General features: G+C 32.8%; 1 protein-coding gene across 2 annotated transcripts in view; it reads right to left on the bottom strand.

Annotated features, from left to right (window-relative positions):
- Window positions 1-18,319, bottom strand: part of LOC110466744 (alpha-protein kinase vwkA-like) — a 32,308-nt gene that overhangs the window by 7,229 nt on the left and 6,760 nt on the right. Inside the window, exons 1-2 of one of the 2 annotated variants that reach the window (XM_021523467.1) lie at window positions 14,694-14,989; window positions 7,232-7,337 (exon numbers count right to left, since the gene is read on the bottom strand). The gene's annotated coding sequence lies outside the window, so the exon portion shown is untranslated. Of the gene's footprint in view, window positions 1-7,231; window positions 7,338-14,693; window positions 14,990-18,319 lie in introns of those variants that run through there. The other variant, XM_021523466.1, reaches the window with a different exon arrangement.

The raw sequence follows: 18,319 nt of genomic DNA, 5'->3' as shown, positions 1-18,319 counted from the left end.
ATCATAACACGATAAATCAACCTGATAGAAATCATAACACAACAAATCAACGAGATAGAAAAAATAACACATCATACCAACGTGATAGATATTGTAACACGATATACCAACGTGATAGAAATCATAACACATCATACCAACGTGATGGAAATTATAACACAACATCTCAACGTGATAGAAATCTGAACACATCATATCAACGTGAAAGAAATCATAACATATCGTATCAACAGGATAGAAAACAACACTATATATTAACGTGATAGAAATCATAACACGATATTCCATCGTGATAGAAATCATAACACGATATATCAACGGGATAGAGATCATAACCCGATATATCAACGTGATAGATATCATAACACGATATATCAACGTGATAGAAATCAAAAAACAACATATCAACGTGATAGAAATCATAACACATCATACCAACGTGATAGAAATCATAACACTATATACCAACGTGATAGAAATCATAACACGATATATCAACGTGATAGAGATCATAACACGATATATCAACGTGATAGATATCATAACACGACATATCAACGTGATAGAAATCATAACGCATCATACCAACGTAATAGAAATCATAACATCATAGAACTCATAACATGAAATATCAACGTGATAGAAATCATAACACTATATACCAACGTGATAGAAATCATAACACATCATACCAACCGGATAGAAATCATTACACATCATATCAACGTGTTAAAAAGCATAACACGACTTATCGACGTAATGGAATTCATAACACGACATATCAACGTGATAGATAGTATAACACGATATAGCAACGTGATAGAAATCTTAACACGACATATCAACATACTAAAAAGCATCCCACAACATATCAACGTGATACAAATCATAACACAACATATCAACGTGATAGAAAACATAACACACCATATCAACATGATATAAATCATAACACGACATATCAACGTGATAGAAATCATAACACATCATACCAACGTGATATATATTGTACCACGATATATCAACGTGATAGAAATCATAACACGACATATCAACGTGATAGAAATCATAACAGAAATCATAACACGACATATCAACGTGATAGAAATCATAACAAGACATATCAACGTGGTAGAAATCATAACACGACATATCAACGTAATAGAAATCAGAACATGAGATATCAACGTGATATATATTGTACCACGATATATCAACGTGATAGAAATCATAACACGAGATATCAACGTGATAGAAATCATAACATGAGATATCAACGTGAAAGATATTGTAACACGATATATCAACGTGATAGAAATTATAACACAACAAATCAACGAGATTACACATCATACCAACGTGATAGATATTGTAACACGATATACCAACGTGATAGAAATCATAACACATCATACCAACGTGATAGAAATTATAACACAACATCTCAACGTGATAGAAATGTTAACACATCATATCAACGTGAAAAAAATCATAGCATATCGTATCAACATGATAGAAAACAACACTATATTATAACGTGATAGAAATCATAACACGACATATCAACGTAATAGAAATCATAACATGAGATATCAACGTGAAAGATATTGTAACACGATATATCAACGTGATAGAAATCATAACACAACAAATCAACGAGATAGAAAAAAATAACACATCATACCAACGTGATAGATATTGTAACACGACATATCAACGTAATAGAAATCATAACATGAGATATCAACGTGATAGAAATCATAACACAACATACTAACGTGATATATATTGTAACACGATATATCAACATGATAGAAAACAACACTATATATTAACGTGATAGAAATCATAACACGATATATCAACGTGATAGAAATCATAACACAACAAATTAACGAGATAGAAAAAATAACACATCATACCAACGTGATAGATATTGTAACACAACATCTCAACATGATAGAAATGTTAACACATCATATCAACGTGATAGAAATTATAACACATCATACCAACGTGAGAAATTATAACAATACATCTCAACGTGATAGAAATCTTAACACATCATATCAACGTGAAAGAAATCATAACATATCGTATCAACATGATAGAAAACAACACTATATATTAACGTGATAGAAATCATAACACGATATACCAACGTAATAGAAATCATAACACGATATATCAACGTGATAGAGATCATAACACGACATATCAACGTGATAGAAATCATAACGCATCATACCAACGTGATAGAAATCATAACACTTCATACCAACATGATAGAAATCATAACATGACATATCAACGTGATAGAAATCATAACACATCATATCAACGTGATATATATTGTAACACGATATATCAACGTGATAGAAATCATAACACGATATATCAACGTGATAGAGATAATAACACGACATATCAACGTGATAGAAATCATAACGCATCATACCAACGTGATAGAAATCATAACATATCGTATCAACATGATAGAAAACAACACTATATATTAACGTGATAGAAATCATAACACGATATACCAACGTGATAGAAATCATAACACGATATATCAACGTGATAGAGATCATAACACGACATATCAACGTGATAGAAATCATAACGCATCATACCAACGTGATAGAAATCATAACACTTCATACCAACATGATAGAAATCATAACATGACATATCAACGTGATAGAAATCATAACACATCATATCAACGTGATATATATTGTAACACGATATATCAACGTGATAGAAATCATAACACGATATATCAACGTGATAGAGATAATAACACGACATATCAACGTGATAGAAATCATAACGCATCATACCAACGTGATAGAAATCATAACACTTCATACCAACATGATAGAAATCATAACATGACATATCAACGTAATAGAAATCATAACACATCATATCAACGTGATATATATTGTAACACGATATATCAACGTGATAGAAATCATAACACATCATACCAACGTGATAGAAATTATAACACAACATCTCAACGTGATAGAAATGTTAACACATCATATCAACGTGATAGATATTGTAACACATCATACCAACGTGATAGAAATTATAACAATACATCTCAACGTGATAGAAATGTTAACACATCATATCAACGTGATATATATTGTAACACGATATATCAACGTGATAGAAATCATAACACATCATACCAACGTGATAGAAATTATAACACAACATCTCAACGTGATAGAAATGTTAACACATCATATCAACGTGATAGATATTGTAACACATCATACCAACGTGATAGAAATTATAACAATACATCTCAACGTGATAGAAATGTTAACACATCATATCAACGTGAAAGAAATCATAACATATCGTATCAACATGATAGAAAACAACACTATATATTAACGTGATAGAAATCATAACACGATATACCAACGTGATAGAAATCATAACACGATATATCAACGTGATAGAAATTATAAAACAACATATCAACGTGATAGAAATCATAACACATCATACCAACGTGATAGAAATTATAACACAACATCTCAACGTGATAGAAAACAACACTATATATTAACGTGATAGAAATCATAACACGATATATCAACGTGATAGAAATCATAACACGATATATCAACGTGATAGAGATCATAACACGACATATCAACGTGATAGAAATCATAACACGATATACCAACGTGATAGAAATCATAACACGATATATCAACGTGATAGAAATTATAAAACAACATATCAACGTGATAGAAATCATAACACATCATACCAACGTGATAGAAATTATAACACAACATCTCAACGTGATAGAAAACAACACTATATATTAACGTGATAGAAATCATAACACGATATATCAACGTGATAGAAATCATAACACGATATATCAACGTGATAGAGATCATAACACGACATATCAACGTGATAGAAATCATAACACGATATACCAACGTGATAGAAATCATAACACGATATATCAACGTGATAGAAATTATAAAACAACATATCAACGTGATAGAAATCATAACACATCATACCAACGTGATAGAAATTATAACACAACATCTCAACGTGATAGAAAACAACACTATATATTAACGTGATAGAAATCATAACACGATATATCAACGTGATAGAAATCATAACACGATATATCAACATGATAGAGATCATAACACGACATATCAACGTGATAGAAATCATAACACGACATATCAACGTGATAGAAATCATAACACATCATATCAACGTGATAAATATTGTAACACGATATATCAACGTGATAGAAATTATAACACGATATACAATCGTGATAGAAATCATAACACGATATATCAACGTGATAGAGATCATAACACGACATACCAACGTGATAGAAATCATAACACTTCATACCAACATGATAGAAATCAGAACATGACATATCAACGTAATAGAAATCATAACACATCATATCAACGTGATATATATTGTAACACGATATATCAACGTGATAGAAATCATAACACATCATACCAACGTGATAGAAATTATAACACAACATCTCAACGTGATAGAAATCTTAACACATCATATCAACGTGATAGATATTGTAACACGATATATAAACGTGTAAGAAATTATAACACATCATACCAACGTGATAGAAATCATAACATATCGTATCAACATGATAGAAAACAACACTATATATTAACGTGATAGAAATCATAACACGGTATACCAACGTGATAGAAATCATAACACATCATACCAACGTGTTAAAAAGCATAACACGACTTATCGACGTAATGGAATTCATAACACGATATATCAACATACTAAAAAGCATACCACAACATATCAACGTGATAAAAATCATAACACAACATATCAACGTGATAGAAAACATAACACAACATATCAACGTGATAGAAAACATAACACAACATATCAACGTGATAGAAAACATAACACGACATATCAACGTGATTGAAATCATCACACGATATATCAACATGATAGATATCATCACACGACATACCAACGTGATAGAAATCATAACACATCATACCAACCTGATAGAAATAATAACACAACATATCAACGTGATAGAAATCATAACTGGATATATCAACATGATATATATCATCACACGACATATCAACATGATAGAAATCATTACAAAACATATCAACGTGATAGAAATAATAACACAACATATGAACATGATAGAAATCATAACACGATATATCAACATGATATATATCATCACACGACATATCAACATGATAGATATCATCACACGATATATCAACATGATAGATATCATCACACGACATGTTCTTGTCAGAGAAATAATAGCACGACATATCAACATGATAGAAATCATCACACGATATATCAACATGATAGAAATCATCACACGTTATATCAACATGATAGAAATCATTANACAACATATCAACGTGATAGAAATCATAACTGGATATATCAACATGATATATATCATCACACGACATATCAACATGATAGATATCATCACACGATATATCAACATGATAGATATCATCACACGACATGTTCTTGTCAGAGAAATAATAGCACGACATATCAACATGATAGAAATCATCACACGATATATCAACATGATAGAAATCATCACACGTTATATCAACATGATAGAAATCATTACACAATATATCAACGTGATAGATATCATAACACGACTTATTAACGTCAGAGAAATCATAACACGAAATATCAACGTGATAGAAATCATTACACGATATATCAACATGATATATATCATCACACGACAAATCAACATGATATATATTATAACACAACATATCAACATGATAGATATCATCACACGACATGTTATTGTCGTCAGAGAAATAATAGCACGACATATCAAACGTGAGAAAATCATAACATGATCAAACATTATCTTACCTAACTCTTCAGAGGTACAAATGAAAGTGCTTAATTTAGTTTGATAGAAATATGTATTTTGCATGTTACTTAATCCTAAGTTCCTATTAGTTTTGCTTTGCATACAAATACAGCTAAATTTTCTTTCAATGCTGTTATTATATCTGATAAACAGTTATCTCAATCAACAAATCATAATCTGAATAGAATTAAGCATGTGTTGATACATTAAATGCCTTATATTCACCAACATGTAAGTAAGTGCTGTCGATATTGAGTATGTTAATGTGTACACGAGGAGTACATTATATTACTGTTATAAATAGATGGATCATAGTCAAACCAGTAGTGTTTAGATGGAATTAGTCAAGAAGCACGTACTACTGACATAAATCTGTTCCACATGAAATCATACAGGTAATGTTAACAGGAAATCAGTTAAACAGGTAATGTTAACATGAAATCTGTCAAACAGGTCATATTAACAAGAAATTAATATCATAGATGAAATCAGTCAAACAGGTAATTTGAACATGAAATCAGTCGTAAAGATCATGTTGTAATGAATCAATTAGTCAAACAAATAATTCAAATGAAAGCAGTCATACAGGTATTTTAACATGTAATGAGACATACAGGTATATTATTATGAAATCAGTCATACATTTAATTTAGCATGGAATCTGTCATACAGTTGATATTAACGTAAAACCAGTCATTCAGGTAATTTGAACATTGAATCGGTCACAAAGGTCATGTTTACGTGAAATAAACCCGACAGGTAATGTTAACTTGAAGTCAGTTACAAAGGTATTTTTAACATGAAATCAGTCCTACAGGTAATTAACATGAAATCTGTTACAGGGATTTTTAACATGAAATCAGTGATACATGTATTTTAACATGGAATCGGTCATACAGTTGATATTAACGTAAAACCAGTCATACAGGTATTTTGAACATGGAATCGGTCACAAAGGTCATGTTAACGTGAAATCAGTCCGACACGTTATGTTAACATGAAGGGAGTTACAAAGGTATTTTAACATGAAATCAGTCTTACAGGTAATTAACATGAAATCTGTTACAGGTAATGTTAACCTGAAATCAGTCATACAGGTAATGTTAACCTGAAATCATTCATACATGTAATATTAAGATATAATCAGGCATACAGGTAATGTTATCATGAAATCGGACAAACACAGGTAATGCTAACATTGAATCAGGCATACAGGTAACGCTGATATAAATCAGATCAAACATCGTGTCGCCAACTCACCATTACAGATTTAAGCAGCAGCACACACTTGCCTCTGGACATCAGACCTGTACACACACAGTACCAATCCTGGATGTGCCGCCTGTAGCTCCCGTTGGCGTCATATCTACAGATTAGAAGAGAAATCGACCATGAAGCTGTAGAAACATCCTGCAGTATTTAAACGTTATTTAGGGACAACACAAAATATCTTCCATTTTCATTGTTCCAATGATTTACTGAAGGATATTGGAGATTTTATCATCCAAATCGATGATGTCTGAACGTCGTTAGTTATATGCGCATGCGTATGGGCAATGGTCTGTGAAATTAACAGCTCGACAAATTCGTAAATATCCTGCAATGTTGAAATCGGATCCAATTATCCCACGACTACATTTCCTTTCCCCGGAGAGTTCCATTGGCAGTGATCGGCATGCCACTCGCTGTTGCTATCAGTGATCCCATTGGAAAAGTCATCCGAGTTGTCCTAGCGGATCGGCAGTCAAGAGTTTAGAGAACAGTGATTAGAGACAGCCATAGCAACGACGAAGGTCAAAGAAAACGTCCTCCAAGGTCAAAAAACAATCAAATTACAAAAAATTGTATCTTTAATGAGAAATTTCTCTTCGTGCGAAAAATAAAGAACGTCAATTACTGTTTGCATTCAGACGTCAGAATAGTTGTGCTGTTGCTTCATCAATATTTGGATAATATAAATAATTAAAACAAAATGCTAAATCGATATTTCAAGAGGCATACAATGTACGTTCAAATTGTGTTGTACATTTTATTAAATTGTAAATCCTGGATGAAATATGGTGAAAACGATCAAACATCGACAACGATCATGCAACGGTTACAAATAAATAAATAATAAAAAAGCAAAGTCTGAAGTATCCATAAGTGTTAAAATACAACCATAAATATAAGCACTGCTGGTATTTCGAAGAAAAAACATAAGTAAATATAAATAAAACAGGTTAATGCAATATTGGATCATTCCATAAAATAGTGTGACTCAAAATTTTGTGACTTAACTTAGGAACAAATAGCATTATAAGACACATTAAACATTACAAGATGTGCTTCTCACAAATACCAGACAAAACGTCACCGGAACATTTTTTACGTTATTTTCTTTTTTTCCTCATTTTGCGCTATAACATGTCGATGGGTTGGATACAGAATTTTAAAAGGCTTAAACCCGCACCAGTGTTGTTGAATTTTTAAAATTAATAGTATTTATAGGTAGAAGACTTTGAAGGTTTAACCAAGTCGATAAATATGACGCAAATGAAATCATCTTGTCTCCAACATGAAGCCCTATTTGTACTACAAATAGGATACTTTCTCTGTTAACAATCCTCGCCAATTATAGACTCGAATCTTTGCCATACTCTCTAATACATCAATATAACTTGCCGTATCTCCTGTTGTATAAGATATCAAGTATAGCCGTTATTGATCCTTGTCGAAAAGCATATCGATTCAGCTATGAAAACAGCATGTTAAATGACAATCAGCCAAAAATATCAAATCTTGAATGTAAATTACATTTTCCCTTGTCATATTTCTGCTAAAGCAAATCATTCTAATTTTTGTTATTGGATTATAATTCTATAAATGCATCTCGGTATTTGCCTGCAGTATTTTAAGTCTGAGCGGTTATTTCTTTATTTTATTTTGAAGTTAATTATTTTATAGGAGTGTGCTATTGGCTTTTCTCACATACAGCTAATATGTAAATTAACTTAATAGTCGTATGTTTGATATGATATCATGCTGCACCCATTTCGTTCAACTTAATACAAAGCTGAAAACCGATTATCAGCAGTTGATGATCACTGCTCCTATGTTTTAATCGACACAGGTTTACTCGCTTACTCCCTCTCCCCTATCTTAACTACAATAACCACATTTTCTGTTGTCCGAAGATCGACATCTTCTCGGTGCAATCAGGTCATAACAAGCTCTGCCCAACTCTCGGTAATTTCCGAATATTTGAGGATGCTAGTCAGCAGGCCTGTTTCCGTTGATCTACTCCCATGACAAATGTGAAGATTTGTTTAAGTTAACGAATTACTTTTAGTGAGAGCTATAAAGTAAACTTACTTAAGCATCCTCTTTTAACGTCAATATTCGTGTTGTTAATCTATTATCTGCTTCTTATCTGGTTTGTGTGCTATTTACCCATTTTGTAGGTGAAAGCAAAGCAAAGGGAAAATGCCTAATGAACCTTTACACAAATGTTGAGATATATAGGTGAATTACAAAAACAAATGTTTGTCTATTTGCATGATAAAGTGATACAGATCATTATAAGACCTTACCTTTATTAAAACTTTCAAGAAATATCCATTCTGATATTGATACGTTGGGTGAGGTCGAAAGAGTTTAAGCGTTATTCACGTATTCCTTTTGCCCAGTGTGCGTCGATATTTACATGACGAGGGCGAGACACACTATAATCAAAAGATATATCGTTTTTGGCAAAGCGGAAGAAACAAAACACGGAGATAATGCATTATCCATGGTCGTACTAGCTTCCGGTGTTTAGTTACCGAGACTAAACTGTATTGACATTTTTTTTTACTAAAAGCAGTTTGATTGAGAGAACATCAACTATCAAACTCAAAATTTACCTATAAACTATATCAAAGGCTTAAAAATCATAGAAGGGTGTGCATTATCTACGACCATGAGATCTTCAAGCGTCTAATGAAAAAAATAATAGCATTGATATATCAGTCAAGCGTCTAACAGACGTAGACCATCCGAGACGACAGACCATTAAACCAATCATAAGACACTAAATGAAGATATGGCGTGCGTTAGAACGAAGATGACACATTCATTTTCATGGTTTTGTCGACTCCCTGAAGTTAGGCCGTGGGGAAATCAGCTCTGCAGAACTCGTTCTGATAGTAACGTATTGGAGAAATATGTATGCAGTTCCTACTCGGATGCCGTGACATAAACTTATTGGTGGGCTCTGACAACTCTAAACGAAAAGACACTAGTCTCTTGATGAATTAGAAACCCCCTTATCCTGGTCTGCTGTTAATTACACTCAATACAAATGGCATGCGAGTGTCAAATTACGTAAAAAAAAACATAATCTAAAGATTTACTCGTCTGTCGCCATAGAAATCCGGAAGATAGATATTCACGTCATATTTACATACATGTATGTAAAAATGTCGTGATTTGGGACGAAGTTCATATCTATATATATTTGTGTTTGGGCTCAGTGGGAGAGGGGTTTATCACATTATAATTCTTAGTCTCCCTTTTAACTGTCAATGCATTTTTTTCTAATATGTCATTCTGACTTGAATGCTATATTTAGCTTAAGGAAGATTGCTGTTTGATATTCGTTATGTTTATCTTGTCAACGGCCATACCGAACCGGGCTCATTTTAACCAAATCATGGTATTGTAATTATAACATTACTTGCTCTGAAACGTACTGGTGGGTGAACGTTATTCTAGTATTTCTTTCTAAATTATTTTCGATTCGTATTCACCATAAAAATAAATTGTCGCTACTGAATGGGGAAATACATTTGCGGGTCGTTATATTTACATTGTAATTAACATTTTGCAGTAAATCGCAACAGAAGATCACGTTGACACATGCTGTAATTTCCGAAGTCATCAGCTTACGAAGCGACAGAAGAAACCACAGTACAGATGTTTAAACATCAATTACTCAATAGTCTCCATGACGTTCAAAACAGGAAGACACTTCACACGGAGACATTTAAAGCAAAATGTGTCGTATATCATGGTTTTAAAGGTCGTTCGCTCATCTTAATTGGTAACTATTCATTAAAGTTGATTTACATCCTGGATACAAACAAAAAGCGGGATGTTTACAAACAATTAATTATAGTTTAGAAATATATCTGTCGTCTGCAATTCTGTAATCTCATAGAATTGAATTTATTACTAACTGAAGTACATATCAAACACTGTGTCGAAGTGGTTCCTAGCGGGAAACGACAGGCTTAACGCCTCTGTAGCTCGGAAATCACATGCTGCTAAAATTGTCATTCATTCAAGATTTCTTAATAACATTTCCAAGGATTCTTGGAAAGATCAATTAGATATACACATTCTCATTAACGTAAAGCCATTAGGACAGCGATTTCGTATCTATCATGCATCTACATCATCAGTTTGCTTGATTAATCATCAAAGATTTACTTAAGGGAATTGGGGATAATACGGATATCAAAAGTAGACACATCTGTCCTAGATTCATTAAACACATGGAAACCATGAAAGGTGAACAAAAGTTAATTTGAAAGGTTTTTGTACGGGCATACACAGACAAACATGTTTAGCCTTGTCCTCGTTAGAATTGTTACTATGTATATACAATTCATGTTAAGAGATACAACGTTCACTCTTGTCCTAAGTATATATACCTATATATTAAGTTTTAGTCTAGTTATATACTTAACGGTTATTGCAATATCTCGGATGGTTTTTATTCCTTCTTTTTATATACAATGATCCTTTTGCCATATTGAGTATATTTAGACATGCAATGTTTAATATCTTATCTTTGATGGTTTCTATACGTACTTATTTAGATATACATTGTTTATTCTTGCCATATACAGTTGGCTTGTAATAACTTGACCTTTTTGGGTTGGTTTCTACAAGTATTGTCTTATACATATAAGAATTTTTGCTTTTGTCTTATGTTGAATTCAGTATTGTTTCTTTCCGTATATACTAAGAAATACAATGTTCATCCTAAGGATGGTTTCTGAGTAATTCAGAATTAAATTCAGTATTGTTTCTTTTCGTATATACTAAGAAATACAATGTTCATCCTAAGGATGGTTTCTGAGTAATTCAGAATTAAATTCATTATGGTCTCTTTTCGTATATACATGTACTTGGAAATACAATGTTCAGTTTTATGATGGTTTCTCAGTGATTCAGATTTAAATTCAGTATGGTGTCTTTAATTACTACTCAGAAATACAATGTTCAGTCTTAGAATGGTTTCTGAGTAATTCATTATGCTTTGTTTTTAGTCGGCAACATGTGCATGCTTCAATTTTAAAATGTGGATAGATAAATATCGATTGGAAATCTTCGATGGTTGGAGTCTGAAGAAATATTGAATAATTGATGCTGTAAAATAATTGCATTGCATTTGTATCATGCGAACACAATAATATATATACATTAGAGTGCATACTTCGCTAATTCAAGTCTTAATTTATATAAGACCTTCTCAAATGTCAAATGTTTCATTAAACCTAGAGATCTACTGTCAAAAGTGTCATTGAGTCTAGAGATCTAAGTGTCAAAATGTCATTGAGCCTATAGATCGCACTGTCAAAAGTATCATTGAGACTAGAAATTTACTGTCAAAAGTGTCATTGAGCCTTGAAATCTACTGTTAAAAGTGTCATTGAGCTTAGAAATCTACTGTCAAAAGTGTCATTGAGCCTAGAAATCTACAGTCAAAAGTACCATTAATTCTAGAGATCTTACTGTCAAAAGAGTCATCGTGTCTAGAGATTTTACTGTCAAAAGTGACATTGAGCCTAGAGATCTCACTGGCAAAAATTTCATTGAGTCTAGAGATCTTATTGTCGAAAGTATCATTGCTTCTAGAGATCTTACTGTCAAAAGTGTCATTGAGTCTAGAGATCTAAGTGTCAAAATGTCATTGAGCCTATAGATCGCACTGTCAAAAGTATCATTGAGACTAGAAATTTACTGTCAAAAGTGTCATTAAGCCTTGAAATCTACTGTTAAAAGTGTCATTGGGCTTAGAAATCTACTGTCAAAAGCGTCATTGAGCCTTGAAATCTACTGCTAAAAGTGTCATTGAGCTTAGAATTCTACTGTCAAAAGTGTCATTGAGTCTAGAGATCTTAGTGTCAAAATGTCATTGAGCCTATAGATCGCACTGTCAAAAGTATCATTGAGACTAGAAATTTACTGTCAAAAGTGTCATTAAGCCTTGAAATCTACTGTTAAAAGGGTCATTGAGCTTAGAAATCTACTGTTAAAAGTGTCAGTGAGCTTAGAAATCTACTGTCAAAGGTGTCATTGAGCCTTGAAATCTACTGTTAAAAGTGTCATTGAGCCTAGAGATCTACTGTCAAAAGTGTCATTGAGTCTAGAGATCTTACTGTCAAAAGTGTCATCGTGTCTAGAGATTTTACTGTCAAAAGTGACATTGAGCCTAGAGATCTCACTGTCAAAAATTTCATTGAGTCTAGAGATCTTACTGTCGAAAGTATCATTGCTTCTAGAGATCTTACTGTCAAAAGTGTCATTGAGCCTAGAGATCTACTGTCAAAAGTGTCATTGAGCCTAGAGATCTACTGTCAAAAGTGTCATTGTGCATAGAGAACTCACTGTCAAAAGTTTCATTGAGTCTAGAGATCTACTGTCAAAAGTGTCATTATGCCTAGAGATCTACTGTCAAAGAGTCAATGAGCCTAGAGATCTCACTGTTAAAAAGTTGCTTAACCTAGCGACCTAACTGCTAAAAAATAACTTAACCTAGCGATCTAACTGCTAAAACAATCGTTGAACCTAGCGAATTAACTGCTAAAACAATCGTTGAACCAAGCGATATCATTACCAAAAGTATCATTAAACCTTTCAATCTCTCTATTTTATAGTATCATTGAACCTAGCGATATTTTCCTGCTAAAAGCGTAGTTGAGCATAGCGATTACACTGTCAAAAGCGTCTTAAATACTAATGTTATAGAAGGATACTACCTGGACCTAGCAATGCCACTGTCAAAAGTATCAAACTTAGCGATCTCACTCTCTAAAGTTACATACAGCCTAGGCTTCTCACTGAGACATTAGCGATGAAGCAGTTTACTGTCGGAATTTGGAACAACTGGTTAACCCGTTTCCAGTATAATTTGACGGGGCGGAATGCTGTGATGAATGCCTTCAGCATGGTATTTCAGTGAGATAGCACTATGAAGTCGGCATCAGATCCGCGCTATCACAAAGAGGTAAGTACACCAACACACCCTGTCTCCGGCAAACATACACATATTGCACGCTTACGCAACACACACGGAGACACGACATTAAATGACCTTTGCTATTAATAGGACGTTAAACAAATTCAAATCAAATCAAATCAAATCAAATCGGCATTTGGACGAAATCATTGTCAAATTTGTCCTCAAACCTACCGCTTTCGTAGAGTTCTACCCGGCGTAAGCAATCTCAGAGATACACTGTCCTAAACATTAGCGCTGTTGTATATACATACAGGTACATAACTGTACTCTCAATTCTGACCTAGGTCATGTCTCTTTCAAATTCCCTTCAATGGTAGGCCTCTTGAAAGTGTCAGACAAATCCGGCAAAGATATAGTTAATCCGTATACACGTAAAAGTGCTCATACATAAAATGATAAATAAATTACAATAAAATGTTAAAGAAAAATAATGAGATACAAAGAACTAACCTGCAGTGTCCCGGCTGCACTAGACACTGTTGTTTGTCTGTATGGAGAAAAGATCATTCCAGACCCATGGTCATTAAATACACAGAATATCCAATACTGATCAAATTTTTATGAATTCCACACAGTATGTATCGACAGAAAACAAGAAGTATCGCCTTATTCCTTCCCCGTAAAATCATTAATTAAATCTGGAGATTCCCAGGTCGATGTATGAATGTATATGTACGTGTTTTATCTGAATACCATTCCAGTGCCAATCTTATACATGTACACTAAAGGCTCATTGTAGTCATTGAATACTCAAATACTTCTCCTACTAATCTGACTATGACATCTGTCGTGTGTGTATATATATAAATGTATAAAGTCAACGTATTTGTTGATAGAAACATTATGGTATAGTGTATACACACAAATTATATATAAATACAGTGATATGTGTTATTTATATCTTATTTGGACTCACAATGGCGTCGTATAACCAATCCATATTAAATTTGTTTATTTATCAAAAATATTAACACTCGCATGGATTTGGAACGTCTATTGTTATAATTTTAAAAAAAAGTATCATCTATTTTTCCATCCATTTTATCATGTATCTGATGTCACATTTAGATATACATGTCTAGATGTAATGGATTAATGGGTGCTTGCTATGTTGATTAAGAAGAAAAACAAAAAGGCAGGATGTTTTTATGACGTATATGTACATAAAAATACATCGTTAGTGTGTGCTTTGGTCTCAAACAAAGACAACATTACGGTCAATTAACCAACTGTAGCGGATATCTTGCTGTTGTATTTATGTCATGCAAAAGTTAATTGTCGACTGCAAGACTATATGACGTCAATGGATTTTTAAAAAAGATGTCGTTATCTATTTTGTAAAACATTGTTTATCACTTAGTTATTTTTTATATAGAGAAAGCGAGAGAGGATATTTAATGGTTTTCCGTAGAATACCATTTTAGAAATTCCACGGGATTGACAGAATATCGATATTTTCTCGATGAATACACCGGTGCAATCTACCATTTGATTAAACATATATGTGTATATGGTATTAAATGGTATTAAGGTCTTAATCAAAGACTTCCTGTTTAAAATAAACTAAAGCATTTATTATTTATTATCATTTAAATACTCTCCGAAGTCTAATTTTAAGGTTCTGTTTATCAGAGAATTCGATTTGAAGCCATCTATAGAAGCTATTCCGCAGTATATGCAATGCAAGATGGCTAGCTACCGGCTCTAATATCCATTAAGCTCTCCACAGGTTATATTTTTTTCGATATGTATTATTGCATTCCATGTATAATTCTAACATGTTTCAAGTATTTCAAATTAAACCCCATTCCATCCTCAGAAAACCCCTACCCCCCAAACTCCCTCCTCGATTCCACCCTTTGGACACTTCGCCCTTTCGAATCCCTCACTGTACGACATACACATATAAGGACATTATCACGGGGTCATTAATATTTTAGACCTCTGTGGTATTTTTGGACTTCCTGGCACGGTATGATACTCATCTATTGCCAATAAATGTGGCAATGATTGATGTGTGAATATGTTTCATCAGATAACACAATCGGGAACGAACAACAAACACACATTGATATCCCTAATCAATAAGACAGTGGTGAATGGATCATTGCCAGCGCACTGATTTAATGGTGGTTTAGGGTAAGTATTACGTGTATTAGGATTCAACATGATTTATAACTTAATATCTACAACTAACACTTCAGTAGGATCAAAAAAGCATAAACTTAATATAAACTACCAGCACGAGCATTAACTAGGTATTAACTACCAGCACGAGCATTAACTAGGTATTAACTACCAGCAATAACATTAACTATATATTAACTATCAGCACTAACATTAACTAGGTATTAACTACCAGCACGAGCATTAACTAGGTATCAACTCCAGCACGTACATTACCTAGATATTAACTACCAGCAATAACATTAACTATATATTAACTACCAGGGCTTACATTAACTAGATATTAACTACCAGCAACAACATTAGCTAGGTATTAACTACCAGCACCTACATTAACTAGATATTAACTATCAGCACTAACATTAACTAGGTATTAACTACCAGCACGTACATTAACTAGATATTAACTACCAGCACTAACATTAACTAGGTATTAACTACCAGCACGTACATTAACTAGATATTAACTATCAGCACGTACATTAACTAGATATTAACTACCAGCACTAACATTAACTAGGTATTAACTACCAGCACGAGCATTAACTAGATATTAACTACGTGCAATAACATTAACTAGATATTACTTCCAGCAATAACATTAACTAGGTATTAACTACCAAAACTTACATTAACTCAATATAAACTACCAGAACTTACATTGACTCAATATAAACTACAAGCACAGTCATTAACTCTAAATAAGCTACCAGAACATACATTGAGTCAATATAAACTACCAGAACTTACAATGACTCAATATAAACTACAAGCACAGTCATTAACTCTAAATAAACTACCAGAACATACATTGACTCAATATAAACTACCAGCACTAGCAGTAACTCAATACAATTTAACCTACCAGCACTAAAAAGGTTTTAAGAGTTGATTAAATCTATCAGATCCATCATTCTAAAGAATAAGCATATTGAAATCCAAAATGAAAAATCGAACACAGGACAGTATTTCTTAACCCCGAAGTCAAAATAACACTTTGAGATGAGCATACGTATATGGTTGTGTCGGCAGACAGATAATCTCTCTATATATATCTCATTATATATATATATATCTCATTATATATATATATATATGTCATTATATATATTATATATAATTACATATCATTATATATATTTACCTGTCTACGAACACTATAACATACACTGTTTTCACAAAGAGTTAGATTTGCTTGACAATCTTGAAAACACTATTTATACATTTTCCTATTTTCGACAGACGAAATATGCAAACCACGTGTAATTAAATTTCTGTAATAAATTATATCCGAACACATGTTAATAGTAAGTATTTCAAAATCATTGCAAGAGTTTCTGCTAGATACTGAACCAAGCCAAACTTCTTTCATAGTACCGTTAAATAAGGGTATATACTCTGGAAGTCAAATTAAAGGAATATGGATTTCAATGGTCTAGGAAGATATTGTTTTTATTAATTTTGTTCAATTCCGAACATTCTTTTCTCAAAAATAAGGCTATTTAAACATAAGATCATTTGTCTTTTCCTCTCTGTATACTATCATACAAACACGTTATACAAAACTGAAGGTCTTAGTATGGGAGCCTTCTTTACGACAAAGATGAACGACGTTATAAATATACGGTTGTAAATTGGTATGTTGTACACTTTGTAAACAAAGGTCTAGATAACAGTTAACGACTGGGTATGAACGAGTTCGTGGTTGACATCATCTTTCCTGAGTTTGGTTGTAAGATTTTCCTGCGGACTTGTGATATACCCCTGGAGACTTATAATTACAGTGCAGCTTTCTTGGCTGAATTGTCATTGTATTCCTGTGAGGCTGAATATATTGACGAGTTTTTTCAGGAATGACAACACAAACTTGTGGCAACACAAACCCCCCC

This window comes from Mizuhopecten yessoensis, unplaced genomic scaffold (genome assembly GCF_002113885.1).
Source record: "Mizuhopecten yessoensis strain PY_sf001 unplaced genomic scaffold, ASM211388v2 scaffold11145, whole genome shotgun sequence".
In the NCBI taxonomy this organism is placed as follows: domain Eukaryota; kingdom Metazoa; phylum Mollusca; class Bivalvia; order Pectinida; family Pectinidae; genus Mizuhopecten; species Mizuhopecten yessoensis.
Note: the sequence above shows the minus strand (reverse complement) of the source record. Positions and strands in the feature narration are given on the sequence as shown.